The sequence below is a fragment of the Coregonus lavaretus genome (assembly GCF_964263955.1).
Source record: "Coregonus lavaretus genome assembly, contig: HAP1_SCAFFOLD_206, whole genome shotgun sequence".
Lineage (NCBI taxonomy): Eukaryota > Metazoa > Chordata > Actinopteri > Salmoniformes > Salmonidae > Coregonus > Coregonus lavaretus.
The window spans coordinates 668,973-689,198 of NW_028160450.1; the positions used below are offsets into that span (position 1 = coordinate 668,973).

Here is a 20,226-nt window from a genome sequence, read left to right on the forward strand (position 1 = left end):
ACGGCTTTAACTAGACCACCCAAACAAAACGCTCCTCTTACGTACAGCTCTGGCCTGGCTCTCTGAAGTCAACCAGGACGTACAGCTCTGGCCCTCTGAAGTCAACCTGGACGTACAGCTCTGTCCAGGCTCTCTGAAGTCAACCAGGACGTACAGCTCTGGCCCTCTGAAGTCAACCTGGACGTACAGCTCTGGCCAGGCTCTCTGAAGTCAACCAGGACGTACAGCTCTGGCCTGGCTCGCTGAAGTCAACCAGGACGTACAGCTCTGGCCTGGCTCGCTGAAGTCAACCTGGACGTACAGCTCTGGCCCTCTGAAGTCAACCAGGACGTACAGCTCTGGCCTGGCTCGCTGAAGTCAACCAGGACGTACAGCTCTGGCCTGGCTCGCTGAAGTCAACCAGGACGTACAGCTCTGGCCTGGCTCGCTGAAGTCAACCTGGACGTACAGCTCTGGCCTGGCTCTCTGAAGTCAACCAGGATGTGTGTTTGGTTCCCTTGGCATCTGGGGCAGGTTTCTCAATAGAAATAGAATGACTTGAAAGATATGAGGGCCTCTCCCATTCTAGTCATTCTATAGCTACTGCATGGGTCTACCTCGGTGTTGGATTAGCTAGATACTGCTATTGTTTAAGTAATAGTCTGCAGCACTGCAGACGGTATATAGAAAGACAATTCAAACTGAACTTGATCTGAACTTTTAAGACATACAGTACATTTACATTTACATTTACATTTACGTCATTTAGCAGACGCTCTTATCCAGAGCAACTTACAAATTGGTGCATTCACCCTATAGCCAGTGGGATAACCACTTTACAATTGTTTATTTTTTTTTATTATTTTTTTTTGGGGGGGGTAGAAGGATTACTTTATCCTATCCCAGGTATTCCTTAAAGAGGTGGGGTTTCAAATGTCTCCGGAAGGTGATGAGTGACTCCGCTGTCCTGGCGTCGTGAGGGAGCTTGTTCCACCATTGGGGTGCCAGAGCAGCGAACAGTTTTGACAGTACCACTGTTATCATAGATGCAATGGTTAGTTTATCTACCAATTGCTTTTTAGTAGAGCTTCAACCCTTGCCAGCTCAGATTTTTTATTTTTTTTTATTTTTTTGAATGATAGGATAATGGTGTGGGAATGTTATGATAATGTTATGATAATCTGCTATCAGTATCCTTAAGTGGCTCTCTCTTCTTATCTCCCATCTCAATTTGTCTTTTAAAGAGCTCTGTTTTCCTTTCTCTCACCTCTCTGTGAACCACTATCCCCCCACGCTGTCTAGATCCCTCCTGCCTCCTAGCCTTCAGTTGTTTAGAGATGTGATTTGGAGAGACTAGGGGGTGGGGGGTATTATCTGTTTGAGGTGGCTGGGATGGGGTAGGGGTGGAGGGGTAGGGGTGGAAGGTTAGGGGTGGAGGTGTAGGTGGAGGGGTGGAGGGGTAGGGTTGGAGGGGTAGGGGTGGAAGGTTAGGGGTGGAGGTGTAGGTGTAGGGGTGGAGGGGTAGGGTTGGAGGGGTAGTGGTGTAGGTGTAGGGGTGGAGGGATAGGGTTGGAGGGGTAGGGGTGTAGGTATAGGGGTGGAGGGGTAGGGTTGGAGGGGTAGGGGTGTAGGTATAGGGGTGGAGGGGTAGGGTAGGAGGGGTAGGGGTGGAGGTATAGGGGTGGAGGGGTAGGGTTGGAGGGGTAGGGGTGGAGGGGTAGGGTTGGAGGGGTAGTGGTGTAGGTATAGGGGTGGAGGGGTAGGGTTGGAGGGGTAGGGGTGGAGGGGTAGGGTTGGAGGGGTAGTGGTGTAGGTGTAGGGGTGGAGGGATAGGGTTGGAGGGGTAGGGGTGTAGGTATAGGGGTGGAGGGGTAGGGTTGGAGGGGTAGGGGTGGAAGGTTAGGGGTGGAGGGGTATGGGTGGAAGGGTAGGAGTGGAGGGGTAGGGGTGGAGGGGTAGAGTAGGAGGGGTAGGGGTGGAGGGGTAGGGGTGGAGGTGGAGGTGTAGGGGTGGAGGGGTAGGGGTGGAGGGGTAGGGTTGGAGGGGTAGGGTTGGAAGGTTAGGGTAGGAGGGGTGGGGTGGAAGGTTAGGGTAGGAGGGGTAGGATAGGAGGGGTAGGGGTGGAGGGGTAGGGGTGGAAGGTTAGGGTTGGAGGGGTAGGGGTGGAGGTGTAGGGTTGGAGAGGTAGGGGTGGAGGATTAGGAGTGGAGGAGTAGGGGTGGAGGGGTAGGGTTGGAGGGGTAGGGGTGGAAGGGTAGGGCTGGAGGGGTAGGGCTGGAGGGGTGGAAGGTTAGGGTAGGAGGGGTAGGAGTGGAGGGGTAGGGTTGGAGGGGTAGAGGTGGAGGGGTCGGGGTGGAAGGTTAGGGTAGGCAGGGTAAGTGTGGAGGGGTAGGGGTGGAAGGTTAGGGTAGGAGGGGTAGGAGTGGAAGGTTAGGGTTGGAGGGGTAGGAGTGGAGGGGTAGGGGTAGAGTTGGAGGGGCAGGGCTGGAGGGGTAGGGTTGGAGGGTTAGGGGTGGAGGGTTAGGGGTAGGGGGTAGGGGGTAGGGGTGGAGGCGTGGAGGAGTAGGGGTGGAAGGTTAGGGGTGGAGGTTGCGGGAGGATGTATGGTGTCATTTTGGTTGAATGTTTTTTAAAGTATTTTAAGTCGCTGGACTTTTTTGACCAATGAAAATATGTGAAGACAGATCTGTGGTATTCTATGTGTGAGATGGGGCTGGGGATCAGGACTGGGACTGGGTAGGGGTGAGGTGGACTAGGAAAGGTGGAGGGGTTATGATATATTCTCTGGATGAGATGTCTGGGGTTGGGGTGGAGGGGTATGTATGACGGGACTGTTGTTGGATGTTTTTATATCCCTGTCAAAGACACATCACCCCTCTGAAAGCCTCCTTGCCTCCCCATCTCCTCCTCGTCTACCCCCGTCTCCCCTCTATCACCCCCGTCTCCCCTCAGTACCCTTCTATATAATGAATCACCCAGGGTTTACAGTATCTCTCCTGAAGGGTGCTGGGGTGCTGGCGTCGACGTGGGATACAAATAAAACTGTTAACAATCAGCACTACTATCTATGGCAAGTCATTCACTCTCCAGGCCTCATGTCAGTGATATATACTGTTTATTTTCACTTCACAGAGACTCAGGGGAAAATGTAAAAGGATGGTTGAATAAACAAATGTAGTCCTCTCTGTAGTTTAATTATCTACTCTCTACTCTCTGATCTGGTTTATACCAGTATGTGCTTTGATGTCCATGTGTTTTTGAAGTCCAATTTAAAAACGATTTAGTCTATTTAAGTCAGTGCTCATGACTATTATTATTTGAGTAGGCATCTCTGTCAATGACACACTATAGGCCTACTGTTGTCACTGGTTGTTTGATCAATGGCTGGAGTTATTCCCTGGTGCAGAGGGTCATGGCTAGAAGGGATACTGTTTACGTCAAAGTGACGTCACACTCGCTCTGAACTCAGACTTCGAACAAACCTACCCACCCGATATCGCTAGCTAGTTAGCCAGTTATGCTGGCTAGCTGGCAACAACAGCCGGGCGTTAATAAAGAATTGTAGAGAAAGTTAGGTTTATTTCGATGGGCGAGGGAGAAATAACTTGTAATATTGGTGCCAAGCTTCCTGACATCCAGGACCTATGTAATTTTCTTGTGTTACTTGTTTTTTACTTTATTTTTACTTTAGTTATTTAGTAAATATTTTCTTAACTCTATTTCTTGAACTGCATTGTTGGTTAAGGGCTAGTAAGTAAGCATTTCACGGTAAGGTCTACACCTGTGGTATTCGGCACATGTGACAAATACAATTAGATTTGGTTTGGTAACCACCTGGATATCACAGTGACATGCTAAATAGCTACCATTACTGCCCTTGGATGCACAACGACAATCTGGTGCGAATGACCAGGGCACCAGTGTTATATTGAGGTTCTTGCCGATGTGAGTTGCTTCCCACTGGGCAACCTTGTATCACTATATCGCCGGCGGTAGCTAACGTGGCCAACTTCGGCAGAGTAGAGATGTTTTAAACTCTCGCGGGAGTTTGACATCACTTTGATATAAACTGTATCCCTTCAAGCCATGACCGGTGCAGAAGGGTGAATTCAGGATAGTCCCCACTTGGCACACACTAGTTGAATAAAAGTTTTTTCCACGTAATTTCAACGAAATGACGTTGAACCAACGTGAAATAGACGTCTGTGCCCAGTGGGTTTGAACTTTTATCCCCAGAAATTTTAATCTATATGCCATCGATGTTGATCTAATCACAGATCAATGATACCAGAGCTGTTGCCAGGATATTGAATGTAAATTTCTCTACGTTTTAGAGAATACGGCAGTACGCCCAACCGGCCTCACAACTGCAGACCACGTATAACCACGCCAGCCCAGGACCTCCACATCCGGCTTCTTCACCTGCGGGATCGTCTGAGACCAGCCACCTGGACAGCTGATGAAACTGAGGAGTATTTCTGTCTGTAATAAAGCCCTTTTGTCGGGAAAAACTCATTCTGATTGGCTGGGCCATGCTCCCCAGCCATGGGTGCGCCCCTACCCAGTCATGTGAAATCAATAGATTAGGGCCTAATGAATTTATTTCAATTCATTGATTTCCTTATATGAACTGTAACTCAGTAAAATTGTTGAAATTGTTGCATGTTGCATTTATATTTTTGTTCAGTATAGTAAACCTATATACCTAACTCGAGCTGTACAGAAACATCCCCATCTGTCATTCCATTAAGAAATAATAATCTATGCTTTCAAGCCATTCCACTAAATCATTATGTAGATGAAGAGTTTTACAACTAAAGGACGTTCCCTTGGAATTAGCAAGGCAAGGTCGTTGTAGCAGGGCTGGGGTTTGACTCTCACACCATGGTGAACACTATTCCTTCTCCTTATTACCTTCTCTGTCTTCTGGTGCCACTGGCACCGCAGGGAGGCCTTGGGAAGGACTCTCTCTCTCTCTCTTTCCATCTCTCTCTCTCTCTCTCTCTCTTTTTATTTGTCGTGTTCTCTCGTACTCTCTTTCTCTACCCCTCTCTCTCTACTACTCTCCCCTCTCGCTTTCTCTCCTCCATCCTTCCCCCAATCAGTGATGATGGATGAGCTAATTGATGCAGAATGGTCAGGCCATTCATTTCACCCTACAACACTCAGCTCCATATGTAGGGTTAGGGTTGTGTCATAGTGAAGAGGAAGAGAGGGAGGTAGAGGGGGAGAGTAGGAGACAGAGATGGAAAGGGCTAGAGAGAGAGAGAGAGAGAATGACAAAGAGAAAGGGAGGGAGGGAGGGAGGGAGGGAGGGAGGGAGGGAGGGAGGGAGGGAGAGGGAGGGAGGGAGGGAGGGAGGGAGGGAGGGAGGGAGGGAGGGAGGGAGGGAGGGAGGGAGGGAGGGAGGGAGGGAGGGAGGGCAAGAGCTGAAAAAATGCTGGTTGGTTGACTTTTAGTTCCAGTAACACAGATGAGCATGTCTAATATTGAACTCATGATGCTAAACACACACTGTACAATCAAATCATGAACAGGACCCACCGGAATAAGTGAGGGTTGAGAGAATAACCCTGAGGAAAGGATAGATAGTGTCTCACACCCTAGGTAAGGTCTTCATTTTAGCATCAGTTTTTATCCAAAGCGACTAACAGTCATGCATACATTTCTATACTTATTGGTGGTCCCGGGAATCGAACCCACTATCCTGGCGTTGCAAGCACCATGATCTACCAAGTGATCTACAGACGATCTCTCTCTCTCTCTCTCTCTCTCTCTCTCTCTCTCTCTCTCTCTCTCTCTCTGGGGTAAGGTAGGGTACAGAGCCCATGTCTCTCTCTCTTGCATGAAAAAAAAAGTCACACACAAACAAACACTCCCTCTCTCCCTTTTCTCTCCCCCTCTCTCTCTATATCTCTCTCTTATGCACACACATGCCTGTCTTTCTCTCTGTGTGAACGTGAATCCACAATGTACCCATTTATTTTATTCAAGCCACAAGCCAAGACAGAAGGGGCCATCTAGTTTAATATAATGATACGGGTATGTAAAGCCTTCTCCTGATACACACCCTTGTCTCTTCATATAGCAACACTGTACTGCAGACTGGGTGTGTCCCAAATGCTACCCTATTTCCATAGGTCCCTGGTCAAAAGTAGTGCACTACATAGGGAATAGGGTGCAATTTGAGACACAACCCCAGAGATCAAGCGATGTCATTGACTAGCTAATGACATGTTTGCCGCAGGCGACATGGTGGCCACCAGCTTGATGTATATGTTGGGACAGGGATGATTGATTCATAGACTGAAACTGAAACAGAGAGAGAGAAAAAGAGAGAGAGAGAGAGAGAGAGAGCTAGACAGAGAGAGGGAGAGAGAGGGAGAGCTAGAGAGAGAGAGAGGGAGAGAGGGAGAGAGAGAGGGAGAGCTAGAGAGAGAGAGAGGGAGGGAGAACTAGAGAGAGAGGGAGAGAGGGAGAGGGAGAGAGAGAGGGAGAGCTAGGGAGAGAGGGAGAGAGAGAGAGAGGGAGAGCTAGAGAGGGGGAGAGAGAGAGAGAGAGAGAGAGAGAGAGAGAGAGAGAGAGAGAGAGAGAGAGAGAGCGAGCTAGAGAGAGAGAGCTAGAGAGATGCCTATTGCTTACACTAGCTGAGGTCCTCAGGGACAGTGTCAACATGCATCCAGCCTATCAGCCATGCGGTGGTGACACATCAGAGACCCCATAGCGTTCATAATTACTCACTGTTCTCAACTGCTTCATTTACCATGGATGCATTCCAAATGGCACCCTATTCCCTTTATAGTGTACTGCTTTTGACCAAAGTCCAATGGGCTTTATATAGGGAATAGGGTGCCATTTGGGATGAGACATCTCAACATCAGGGATTAGTGTTATTCTCATGTACTGTACAGTGCCTTGCAAAAGTATTCATCCCCGTTGGCGTTTTACTTTTTGCTGCATTACAACCTGTAATTTAAATAGATTTTTATTTGGATTTCATGTAACGGACACACAAAATAGTCCAAATTGGTGAAGTGAAATTAAAAATATTACTTGTTTCAAACAATTCTCAAAAATAAATAACGGAAAAGTGGTGTGTGCATATGTATTCACCTCCTTTGTTATGAAGCCCCTAAATAAGATATGGTGCAACCAATTACCTTCAGAAGTCACATAATTAGTTAAATAAAGTCCACCTGTGTGCAATATAAGTGTCACATGATCTGTCACATGATCTCAGTATATACAGTGAGGGAAAAAAGTATTTGATCCCCTGCTGATTTTGTACGTTTGCCCACTGACAAAGACATGATCAGTCTATAATTTTAAAGGTAGGTTTATTTGAACAGTGAGAGACAGAATAACAAAAACAAAATTCCAGAAAAATGCATGTAAAAAATGTTATAAATTGATTTGCATTTTAATGAGGGAAATAAGTATTTGACCCCTCTGCAAAACATTACTTAGTACTTGGTGGCAAAACCCTTGTTGGCAATCACAGAGGTCAGACGTTTCTTGTAGTTGGCCACCAGGTTTGCACACATCTCAGGAGGGATTTTGTCCCACTCCTCTTTGCAGATCTTCTCCAAGTCATTAAGGTTTCGAGGCTGACGTTTGGCAACTCGAACCTTCAGCTCCCTCCACAGATTTTCTATGGGATTAAGGTCTGGAGACTGGCTAGGCCACTCCAGGACCTTAATGTGCTTCTTCTTGAGCCACTCCTTTGTTGCCTTGGCCTTGTGTTTTGGGTCATTGTCATGCTGGAATACCCATCCACGACCAATTTTCAATGCCCTGGCTGAGGGAAGGAGGTTCTCACCCAAGATTTGACGGTACATGGCCCCATCCATCGTCCCTTTGATGCGGTGAAGTTGTCCTGTCTCCTTAGCAGAAAAACACCCCCAAAGCATAATGTTTCCACCTCTATGTTTGACGGTGGGGATGGTGTTCTTGGGGTCATAGGCAGCATTCCTCCTCCTCCAAACACAGTGAGTTGAGTTGATGCCAAAGAGCTCCATTTTGGTCTCATCTGACCACAACACTTTCACCCAGTTCTCCTCTGAATCATTCAGATGTTCATTGGCAAACTTCAGACGGGCCTGTATATGTGCTTTCTTCAGCAGGGGGACCTTGCGGGCGCTGCAGGATTTCAGTCCTTCACGGCATAGTGTGTTACCAATTGTTTTCTTGGTGACTATGGTCCCAGCTGCCTTGAGATCATTGACAAGATCATCCCGTGTAGTTCTGGGCTGATTCCTCACCGTTCTCATGATCATTGCAACTCCACGAGGTGAGATCTTGCATGGAGCCCCAGGCCGAGGGAGATTGACAGTTATTTTGTGTTTCTTCCATTTGCGAATAATCGCACCAACTGTTGTCACCTTCTCACCAAGCTGCTTGGCGATGGTCTTGTAGCCCATTCCAGCCTTGTGTAGGTCTACAATCTTGTCCCTGACATCCTTGGAGAGCTCTTTGGTCTTGGCCATGGTGGAAAGTTTGGAATCTGATTGATTGATTGCTTCTGTGGACAGGTGTCTTTTATACAGGTAACAAACTGAGATTAGGAGCACTCCCTTTAAGAGTGTGCTCCTAATCTCAGCTCGTTACCCGTATAAAAGACATCTGGGAGCCAGAAATCTTTCTGATTGAGAGGGGGTCAAATACGTATTTCCCTCATTAAAATGCAAATCAATTTATAACATTTTTGACATGCGTTTTGCTAGATTTTGTTGTTGTTATTCTGTGTCTCACTGTTCAAATAAACCTAGCATTAAAATTATAGACTGATAATTTATTTGTCAGTGGGCAAACGTACAAAATCAGCAGGGGATCAAATACTTTTTTCCTTCACTGTATAGGCCTCCTGTAGCTCAGTTGGTAGAGCATGGTGCTTGCAACGCCAAGGTTGTGGGTTCGATTCCCACGGGGGGCCAGTATGAAAAATGTATGCACTCACTAACTGTGAATCACTACTCTCAACGGGTCTGACCTAGAGTATGTGGACAACTACAAATACCTAGGTGTCTGGTTAGACTGTAAACTCTCCTTCCAGACTCACATTAAGAATCTCCAAAGTTAAATCTAGAATCGGTTTCCTATTTCGCAACAAAGCCTCCTTCACTCATGCTGCCAAACATGCCCTCGTAAAACTGACTATCCTACCGATCCTTGACTTCGGCGATGTCATTTACAAAATAGCCTCCAACACTCTACTCAGCAAATTGGATGTAGTCTATCACAGTGCCATCCGTTTTGTCTCCAAAGCCCCATATACTACCCACCACTGTGACCTGTACGCTCTTGTTGGCTGGTCCTCACTACATATTCGTCGCCAAACCCACTGGCTCCAGGCCATCTATAAATCACTGCTAGGCAAATCCCCGCCTTATCTTAGCTCATTGGTCACCATAGCAACACCCACCCGTAGTATGAGCTCCAGCAGGTATATCTCACTGGTCATCCCCAAAGCCAACACCTCCTTTGGCCGCCATTCCTTCCAGTTCTCTGCTGCCAATGACTGGAACAAATTGCAAAAATCTCTGAAGCTGGAGACACTTATCTCCCTCACTAACTTTAAGCATCAGTTGTCAGAGCACCTTACCGATCACTGCACCTGTACACAGCCCATCTGAAATTAGCCCGCCCAACTACCTCATCCCTATATTGTTATTTATTTTGCTCATTTGTACCCCAGTATCTCTATTTGCACATCATCTCTTGCACATCTATCATTCCAGTGTTAATACTAATTGTAATTATTTTGCACTATAGCCTATGTATTGCCTTACCTCCATAACTTGCTACATTTGCACACACTGTATATATCTTTTTCTGTTGTATTTTTGACTTTATGTTTTGTTTTACCCCATATGTAACTCTGTGTTGTTGTTTTTATCGCACTGCTTTGCTTTATCTTGGCCAGGTCGCAGTTGTAAATGAGAACTTGTTCTCAACTGGCTTACCTGGTTAAATAAAGGTGAAATAAAATAAAATAAAAATAAAAAGTCGCTCTGGATAAGAGTGTCTGCTAAATGACTAAAATGTCAATGTAAAATATACACCTGTTCTGAAAGGCCCCTGTTCTGAAAAGTCTGCAATACCACTAAGCAAGGGGCACCACCAAGCAAGCGGCACCATGAAGACCAAGGAGCTCTCCAAACAGGTCAGGGACAAAGTTGTGGAGAAGTACAGATCAGGGTTGGGTTATAAAAAAATATCAGAAACTTAGAACATCCCACGGAGCACCATTGAATCCATTATTAAAAAATGGAAAGAATATGGCACCACAACAAACCTGCCAAGAGAGGGCCACCCACCAAAACTCACGGACAAGGCAAGGAGGGCATTAATCAGAGAGGCAACAAAGTGACCAAAGATAACCCTGAAGGAGCTGCAACGCTCCACAGTGGAGATTGGAGTATCTATCCATAGGACCACTTTAAGCCGTACACACCACAGAGCTGGGCTTTACGGAAGAGTGGCCAGAAAAAAGCCATTGCTTAAAGAAAATAATAAGCAAACATGTTTGGTGTTTGCCAAAAAGCATGTGGGAGACTCCCCAAACATATGGAAGAAGGTACTCTGGTCAGATGAGACTAAAATTGAGCTTTTTAGCCATCAAGGAAAATATCTGGAGCAAACCTAACACCTCTCATCACCCCCGAGAACACCATCCCCACAGTGAAGCATGGTGGTGGCAGCATCATGCTGTGGGGATGTTTTTCATCGGCAGGGACTGGGAAACTGGTCAGAATTGAAGGAATGATGGATAGCGCTAAATACAGGGGAATTCTTGAGGGAAACCTGTTTCAGTCTTCCAGAGATTTGAGACTGGGACGGATCTAGCCACTGCGATTTTTGCCCATTCTTCAAGGCAAACCTTCCAGCAGGACAATGACCCTAAGCATACTGTTAAAGCAACACTCGAGTGGTTTAAGGGGAAACTTGGAATGGCCTATTCAAAGCCCAGACCTCAATCCAATTGAGAATCTGTGGTATGACTTAAAGATTGCTGTACACCAGCGGAACCCATCCAACTTGAAGGAGCTGGAGCAGGTTTGCCTTGAAGAATGGGCAAAAATCGCAGTGGCTAGATGTGCCTAGCTTATAGAGACATACCCCAAGAGATTTGCAGCTGTAATTGCTGCAAAAGGTGTCTCTACAACGTATTGACTTAGGGGGGATGAATAGTTATGCACGCTCAAGTTTTCTGTTTTTTTGTCTTATTTCTTGTTTGTTTCACAATAAACAAATATTTTACATCTTCAAAGTGGTAGGTATGTTGTGTAAATAAAATGATACAAACCCCCCAAAAAATCCATTTTAATTCCAGGTTGTAAGGCAACAAAATAGGAAAATGCCAAGGGGGGTGAATACTTTCGCAAGCCACTGCATATATAATGTATGTGTGAAATTTCAGCTGAGGTAGTCTGTTTATCATGCAAAACACCACTGTTATTTGGTCAAAAACAAAAAGCCTAAACTTGTAGAAGATTGTGAGAGATATATATAGAGAATGCAATCTCTGCTGAAATAAACGATGTTCTAACATCAACAACAACAAACAACAACACAAGTATCCCAAATTAAAACAGCAAATGAACAGCTAAACCGAAACACTTAGAAACATTATCACATATAGGCAATCAAACACAGTTTAATATACGGTGAGAATTGCTGGTAGCACGTTATAATAACTCCACGTAATAGAGCATTTATAAAGGATTACTTAATAGTTTATTAATAATGTATTAATGATTACTCCTTTGATAAGATGTTTAATATAGGTCATCATAAACCATTCACTAATCATTAGTTAAGTCTTTTTGCGTGGCCACATCTAGTGTGGGCTATTTATACTTTATAAATAATTTATAAATGTTTTGAGTGACCAGTGTAATTTCTTACAAAAAAGATGGACATGCCATTCGTAGACATTCCAGAGGACCTGCTGCTACTTAAGGTCTCAAAATGTCCCCTAGAACATATCAACAGTAAAAGACACAACACAGGATTATAAAAGGAAATATACAGAACATTTTATTCAGAAAAACTGTTGTGAAACAACTGTTGCAACGACTTGAAGAAGAGTTGTAATGTGAATGTTTTGCTAATGTTGTCAACCTCGCGAACACGAGCTAATCCTAAAACAGGGAGATGTACTGTAGCCTATACACAACAGCTGGCCGGTCCTGAGGGTTTTTCTCTAGTGGATTTTTATTCCTTCATTACTACTGATATGTGATTGAGGTATAAATGTTACATGTACAGTTGAAGTCGGAAGTTTACATTCACTTAGGTTGAAGTCATTAAAACTCGTTTTTCACCCACTCCAGAAATTTCTTGTTAACAAACTATAGTTTTGGCAAGTCGGTTAGGACATCTACTTTGTGCATGACACAAGTAATTTTTCCAACAATTGTTTACAGACAGATTATTTCACTTATAATTCACCGTATCACAATTCCAGTGGGTCAGAAGTTTACATACACTAAGTTCACTGTGCCTTTAAACAGCTTGGAAAATTCCAGAAAAGGATGTCATGGCTTTAGAAGCTTCTGATAGGCTAATTGACATCATTTGAGTCAATTGGAGGTGTACCTGTGGATGTATTTCAAGGCCTACCTTCAAACTCAGTGCCTCTTTGCTTGACATCATGGGAAAATCAAAAGTAATCAGCCAAGACCTCAAAAAAAAAAATGGTATACCTCCACAAGTCTGGTTCATCCTTGGGAGCAATTTTCAAACGCCTGAAGGTACCACGTTCATCTGTACAAACAATAGTACACAAGTATATACACCATGGGACCATGCAGCATTCAAACCGCTCAGGAAGGAGACGCGTTCTGTCTCCTAGAGATGAACGTACTTTGATGCGAAAAGTGCAAATCAATCCCAGAACAACAGCAAAGGACCTTGTGAAGATGCTGGAGGAAACGGGTACAAAAGTATCTATATCCACAGTAAAACGAGTCCTATATCGACATAACCTGAAAGGCCGCTCAGCAAGGAAGAAGCCACTGCTCCAAAACCGCCATAAAAAAGCCAGACTACAGTTTGCAACTGCACATGGGGACAAAGATCTTACTTTTTGGAGAAATGTCCTCTGGTCTGATGAAACAAAAATAGAACTGTTTGGCCATAATGGCCATCGTTATGTTTGGAGGAAAAAGGGGGCAGCTTGCAAGCTGAAGAACACCATCCCAACGTGAAGCACGGGGGCGGCAGCATTATGCTGTGGGGGTCCTTTGCTGCAGGAGGGACTGGTGCACTTCACAAAATAGATGGCATCATGAGGAAGGAAAATTATGTGGATATATTGAAGCAACATCTCAAGACATCAGTCAGGAAGTTAAAGCTTGGTCGCAAATGGGTCTTCCAACAGGACAATGACCCCAAGCATACTTCCAAAGTTGTGGCAAAATGGCTTAAGGACAACAAAGTCAAGGTATTGGAGTGGCCATCACAAAGCTCTGACCTCAATCCTATAGAAAATGTGTGGGCAGAACTGAAAAAGCATGTGCGAGCAAGGAGGCCTACAAACCTGACTCAGTTACACCAGCTCTGTCAGGAGGAATGGGCCAAAATCCACCCAATTTATAGTGGGAAGCTTGTGGAAGGCTACCCGAAAAGTTTGACCCAAGTTAAACAATTTAAAGGCAATGCTACCAAATACTAAGTGAGTGTATGTAAACTTCTGACCCACTGGGAATGTAATGAAATAAATAAAAGCTGAAATAAATCATTCTCTCTAATATTAGTCTGACATTTCACATTCTTAAAATAAAGTGGTGATCCTAACTGAATTTTTACTAGGATTATATGTCAGGAATTGTGAAAAACTGAGTTTAAATGTATTTGGCTAAGGTGTATGTAAACTTCCGACTTCAACTGTATAACCCTTATGCTTCCAGTGATTCAGTCTTAAAAACAGACTATTTTCAACTTAATCTAAAAGTAATGGGATAGTTCAGATATTTGTTTCCTTAACTCGTAAGCAGTCTATGGACTGCTCTTAATCTCTCGGACAGAGTCCGCGTGTAAACTGAAGAATCTGTCGCAATGGGAATGTGTAGGATAAAGATCAGCAGTAGTACCGGTGTTTGGGTTTTTGTCACAGATTATTAGGATGTACCAGGATTGGGCGAAGGTGGTACTTAAACTTTGACTGCTTTGCGCGTGTGGTGAAATTAGTGGAAGGGTGGGGGGCTTTGGCTGAGAGTTTCCTTTTGAGGGTGGAGACTTCGCAAACCGGAACTCCCCATTTCTAACAGGCATGGACCCAGAACTTAATTACGCAGCTGACCAAATTACGAAATATTTAAATTCTGGGTTAACCGAGATTAGACTGCTCTATGGAGTGCTTGCAATCCACACTTTGGTTTGGTAGAAAAGTCCCTGCCAATAAACGCTTATGATCAATATATTTTCTGAAACATCCTCTGTCTTGTGTGCTTATTGTTTAACCATTGATATGTTTTAGGGGCCATTTCGTGACCTTAAGGAGCGTGAGTCGGGCCGTTGCCAGAGGAGGGAGCAAGTAGTAGTCTACAATTTGATAGACAACAATACTAACTGTATAGCACTTTGTGACATCTGCTGATGTAAAAAGGGCTTTATAAATAAATGTGATTGATTGACTGAGACCACACACCAATCCTCTGGTGAGGTAAGGTCCAGTATAATAGTGATAGATCATCCTGCCAGCTGTGAACCTGAGCCTCCACTCACAGCACCCAGTCTGGTCTGGCCTGGACAGGTCTAAGATAAGAGGGGCCTTCTATGAGATGAGCAGGAGCACACACGGATCCATGATGACATCTCTCTCTCTCACACACACACACACACACACACACACACACACACACACACACACACACACGGATCCATGCTGACATCTCTCTCTCTCACACACACACACACATACACACAAGAGAGAGACAGAGGAAAAGCGAGAGAGAAAGAGAGAGAGAGAGAGAGAGAGAGAGAGAGAGAGAGAGAGAAAGATAGAGAGAGAGAGAGAGAGAGAGAGAGAGAGAGTGAGGCAGAGAGAAAGATAGAGAGAGAGAGAGAGAGAGAGAGAGAGTGTGAGAGAGAGAGAGTGTGAGAGAGAAAGAGAGAGAAAGAGAGAGAGAGAGAGAGAGAGAGAGAGAGAGAGAGAGAGAGAGAGAGAGAGAGAGAGAGAGAGAGAGAGAGGCAGAGAGAAAGAGAGAAAGAGATAGAGAGAGACTGGGAGTAAAGAAAACAGGTTTACATAGCAGCCACCTCAGAATGATAAAGAGAGTGCCAGATAAAGCCAGTGTATATGTCACAAGCAGATAAAGGAGGGAAGAAAGAGAAAAACAGACAGAAGATAGAGAGAGAGAGCTTTGTTTTAAGAAAACATTATTCTAGGGGCAGAGCCAGTCAGATAACCCAGATCCCTCAACACTCAAACAGGTTTCTACTACCACCTCAGCCTTCAACAATAGATCCTGGACAAGAAATGGTAGGAAGAAGAAGAAGAAGAAGAAGAAGAAGAAGAAGAAGAAGAAGAAGAAGAAGAAGAAGAAGAAGAAGAAGAAGAAGAAGAAGAAGAAGAAGAAGAAGAAGAAGAAGAAGAAGAAGAAGAAGAAGAAGAAGAAGAAGAAGAAGAAGAAGAAGAAGAAAAAGATTAGCCCACATGTCTCCTCCAGCCTTTAACATAGTAGTCAGGAGTCAGACAAAAACAAAGTGTTCCTATGCATATTGTACACTAGACACAGAACCAAATGTCTTATTGTCATATTTTAGCAAGGTAAATTGGCTTGGATTGTGTCAGTTGATTGGTTTATTTATGAGGAGTAACATCAGGGCAATTAGTGAAGACAACAACATGTAGCCTTTAGGCCTCCTGACTCAAGCTATTAAAGAAACCGTGAAAAACCACATTCATTTCACATGCAACCTTATGGGAAGTTAATGTGAGAACGTGACAGCAACATGTGATGACATGAAACTACATATTTGAGCACATGCAAAACATGATCTCATGTGAAATAAAAGTGACAACATGAGGATGCAACATTTCAACATGTGATACCATGAAACTACACACGTTTTTCGTGGTATGGGGGTTTTAAGGTAAGTGGTACACTGTTCAGCTAAAATAGTGTAAACATCTTTAATCAATATGATTACATTTGACATGATTACTTAGTGCTGACTTCTCAATATGACCCCACCTGAGATTTGAACTCACAATCTCTGGATTTGGGGTATGCTGATCTTTCTGCTACGCCATAAAGTCTGTAGCATTCTCTGAAGTCCCCTAAACATTCATTACCTATAATATATCTCTGCATTTTTTACATTTTAGTCATTTTAGCAGACTTACAGGAGCAATTAGGGTTAAGTGCCTTGGTTAAGGGCACAGACAGATTTTTCACCTAGTCGGCTCGGGGATCAGAACCAGCAACCTTTCAGTTACTGGCACAACGCTCTTACCCACTAAGCTACCTGCACTTAGCAACAGAGTACCATTTGACTGTTATTTTAGTTATCAGTTATTCTGACTATTCTCTCATTATTGATTTCAGTTACTTATTTCAGCAATTTGAGAGTTTTCTGTATAGTTGTCTAATGTTAGTGGGTCATATTATTCTGTTTCAATGTTACTCCTGAATCATTATGATAAATATAATAGTTCTTCTTGAGTGTATTTTTAACAAAGCTGAGATTTACTTTAAGCCCAAAGTGTAGGAATACAAGTGAAATCAGATATTGACACAGACATGGTGGCGTAGCAGGAAGATCGAAATGCCTTGAACCAAGAGGTCGTGGGTTCAAATCCCAGGTGAGGACATTTTGAATAATAATTACAGTATAAATAAACATCGGTGAAAAATGTACTGTAAGTTAAAAACACAGTGTGAAGTTCTGGGGACATCCTAACGACTCATTTTTGTTTGCAGGGCATCATCTGTGAAATACCATGTGAAAAATAGCCACATGTGAAGTGTTTCAAAACCACATGGTTTCACGTGAAAGGTTATGTGATCACATGTGAAAATCCACAGATGAATCTTAATGTGAAATATCATCACATGTGAAGTGTTCCAAAACCAACATTTTACATGTGAAATAAAATGTTACATATACAAAATGTTTTTTCCGTAAGGAAAGACTAGGGCCCTATAAAATGTGTTATATTTTCTGCCTGATTCCATTTTTTTCCCATTTTGAATTGTCTCCGTTTTTCCAGGTTTCCGTTTTTCCATTTCTTTCAGGTTTTCGCTAAAACAATCACACTTGGACATAATTGGATGTTCTAAGTCCACAATAATTCTTAAACCACATCAGGAGACCACTTTTGAGGTTTGGATAAAATCTAACAAATGTCAATTTTTGGTGGTGTAGTTAACCTTTAATTCAACTGAGCACAAGCCAGAGACCGTTGTTTGGTTAGCAATGTTTCTGTAGCACTCATGTGATTGCAGAGTTTGCAAAACAAATGGCCACTGGATTAATGCAAATAATAATGATATCATTCTGCCAGGTAGGCATAGGCTACTTTGTAATTACTGTAACATTTAATTGAGAAGGTTTTTGGGAACTTTCCATCTACCAGAAGACAGTTGTCATTACATTAGCATCATCGCTAACGGCTACACAAAGTGGTAGACAAACGCGCACACACAGACAGGGGCATTCCTGTGCTGTTGCCTCTTCAGAAAGTTGAAGGAAAATATGAATCACTGATGCATTTTGTTCATGTCTTATGATAATCTTGGGCAAATTAATGCATTTTCTAATAAATTCAGTAATTTCCTACTCAGTTCAATGCATTTTTGAATATTGTTGAATTCCGTTTTAATTTCTTGTGGCACAAATCCCATTCAAGTCATGGGGCCGATATTAGCATTTTTTGTGCATCATGTCCAAATCATCCAATAGTATCTACAATTGATTACAGATGATTTGAACGATGCGTGAACAATTTTAATATCAGTCCCATGACTTTAATGGGATTTGTGCCACAAATGCATTTGGAAACAGTGCCAGGGAAACGTAACCAAAGCAGCGATTGCAACATACATTTGTTATGTAAAACATCATTGAGAGCTGAAGAAGAGCAGAGAGATGGCAATCAAGAAGCCAATGTTTAGTGTTACATTAGACATCATTGAGAGGCACTTGAGTGAGTCCACTTTGCTTATGGAGACTCATGTTTCTAACCTCTGATCCCAGTCACGCGCACGCATGCAAACACACACAGGCACACACATGCACACACACATTACCCTTGATTAGCGTGGTGCTAAGGGTCTCTCTCTGTCACTAGCTAAAGATCTGGAGAACTGCACACTGAGGTGACGCAACAATGGCTGCCGAGGGCCGAGGTCTAACCATGTATCAGATAAGATGAGAGCCACTTGGGACAGAGCGTGATTAGACGTGGGTAGGGTTTCAGCTCAGAAATTCTATATAGCAAGAACTAACTGTCTGTCTAACTAACTAACTAATTGATAAATAACCAGGATATATCATATAAGAGTGTAGAGAGAGAGAGAGAGCAGAGAGAGAAAGAGAGAGAGAGAGAGAGAGAGAGAGAGAGAGAGAGAAAGAGAAAGAGAGGGAGAGAGGTCTGCAAACACCCAAACACAGATGGATAAACAGTCAGATAACAGATAAGACATGAAGCTGAAGAAATGACCTTGTTTTCATCTTTGTACTGCTAGATACCATAGATTCCCCCTTCAACCCACAGGTCAGAATTCCACAGCTAATTAGGATGATACTCCAAGCCCAACTCCCCCCGTCCAATCCACCAAGGAACCATTATTTCAATCATGTCAGGGTAAGTGCCACATTTCCAAAAGAGGAACCCCTGGGTTTCTGTTGGGCTGCCCCGCTCCACTAGGCTCCTCCCTTTCACCTCCCCTCCCCATACCCCGCTCCACTAGGCTCCTCCCTTTCACCTCCCCTCCCCATACCCCGCTCCACTAGGCTCCTCCCTTTCACCTCCCCTCCTCATACCCCGCTCCACTAGGCTCCTCCCTTTCACCTCCCCTCCCCATACCCCGCTCCACTAGGCTCCTCCCTTTCACCTCCCCTCCTCATACCCCGCTCCACTAGGCTCCTCCCTTTCCCCTGCCCTCCTCATACCCCCGCTCCACTAGGCTCCTCCCTTTCACCTCCCCTCCCCATACCCCGCTCCACTAGGCTCCTCCCTTTCACCTCCCCTCCCCATACCCCGCTCCACTAGGCTCCTCTCTTTCACCTCTCCTCCCCATACCCCGCTCCACTAGGCTCCTCCCTTTCACCTCCCCTCCCCTCCCCTCCCCATAACCCCGCTCCACTAGGCTCCTCCCTTTCACCTCCCCTCCCCATACCCCGCTCCACTAGGCTCCTCCCTTTCACCTCCCCTCCCCATACCCCGCTCCACTAGGCTCCTCCCTTTCACCTCCCCTCCCCATACCCCGCTCCACTAGGCTCCTCTCTTTCACCTCTCCTCCCCATACCCCGCTCCACTAGGCTCCTCCCTTTCACCTCCCCTCCCCTCCCCTCCCCATAACCCCGCTCCACTAGGCTCCTCCCTTTCACCTCCCCTCCCCATACCCCGCTCCACTAGGCTCCTCCCTTTCACCTCCCCTCCCCATAACCCCGCTCCACTAGGCTCCTCCCTTTCACCTCCCCTCCCCATACCCCGCTCCACTAGGCTCCTCTCTTTCACCTCCCCTCCCCATACCCCGCTCCACTAGGCTCCTCCCTTTCACCTCCCCTCCCCTCCCCATAACCCCGCTCCACTAGGCTCCTCCCTTTCACCTCCCCTCCCCTCCCCATAACCCCGCTCCACTAGGCTCCTCCCTTTCACCTCCCCTCCCCATACCCCGCTCCACTAGGCTCCTCCCTTTCACCTCCCCTCCCCTCCCCATAACCCCCGCTCCACTAGGCTCCTCCCTTTCACCTCCCCTCCCCATACCCCGCTCCACTAGGCTCCTCCCTTCACCCCTCCCCTCACCTTCTCCCCCTAGCCACGGTCGGCCGCCTCAGATTCCCTCAGCTGCTTTGGTAATAACAGGCCTGGACAAGCAAGTAAAGTAATGACCAACACGTCTGGCCGCAACACGGCACAGTCAGTCTGCACGGTTACCACACCCCGTGTAATGCTTGGCTCTGATGTGTTGGCACTAATGCATTCAGTCCCATTTAACTGAAGCACTCAGAGAGAAACAGACACTACAGTCCACGGTATCCTAATGGAGAAATAAATATCTAGGTCTATTA

The 20,226-nt window shown here is 45.0% G+C and overlaps 1 protein-coding gene across 1 annotated transcript in view; it reads right to left on the reverse strand.

Moving 5' to 3' along the window:
- Positions 1–20,226, reverse strand: part of LOC311121823 (ADP-ribose glycohydrolase MACROD2-like) — a gene marked incomplete at both ends in the record, with an annotated part of 532,081 nt that overhangs the window by 511,594 nt on the left and 261 nt on the right. The gene's annotated exons all lie outside the window — the stretch shown is intronic.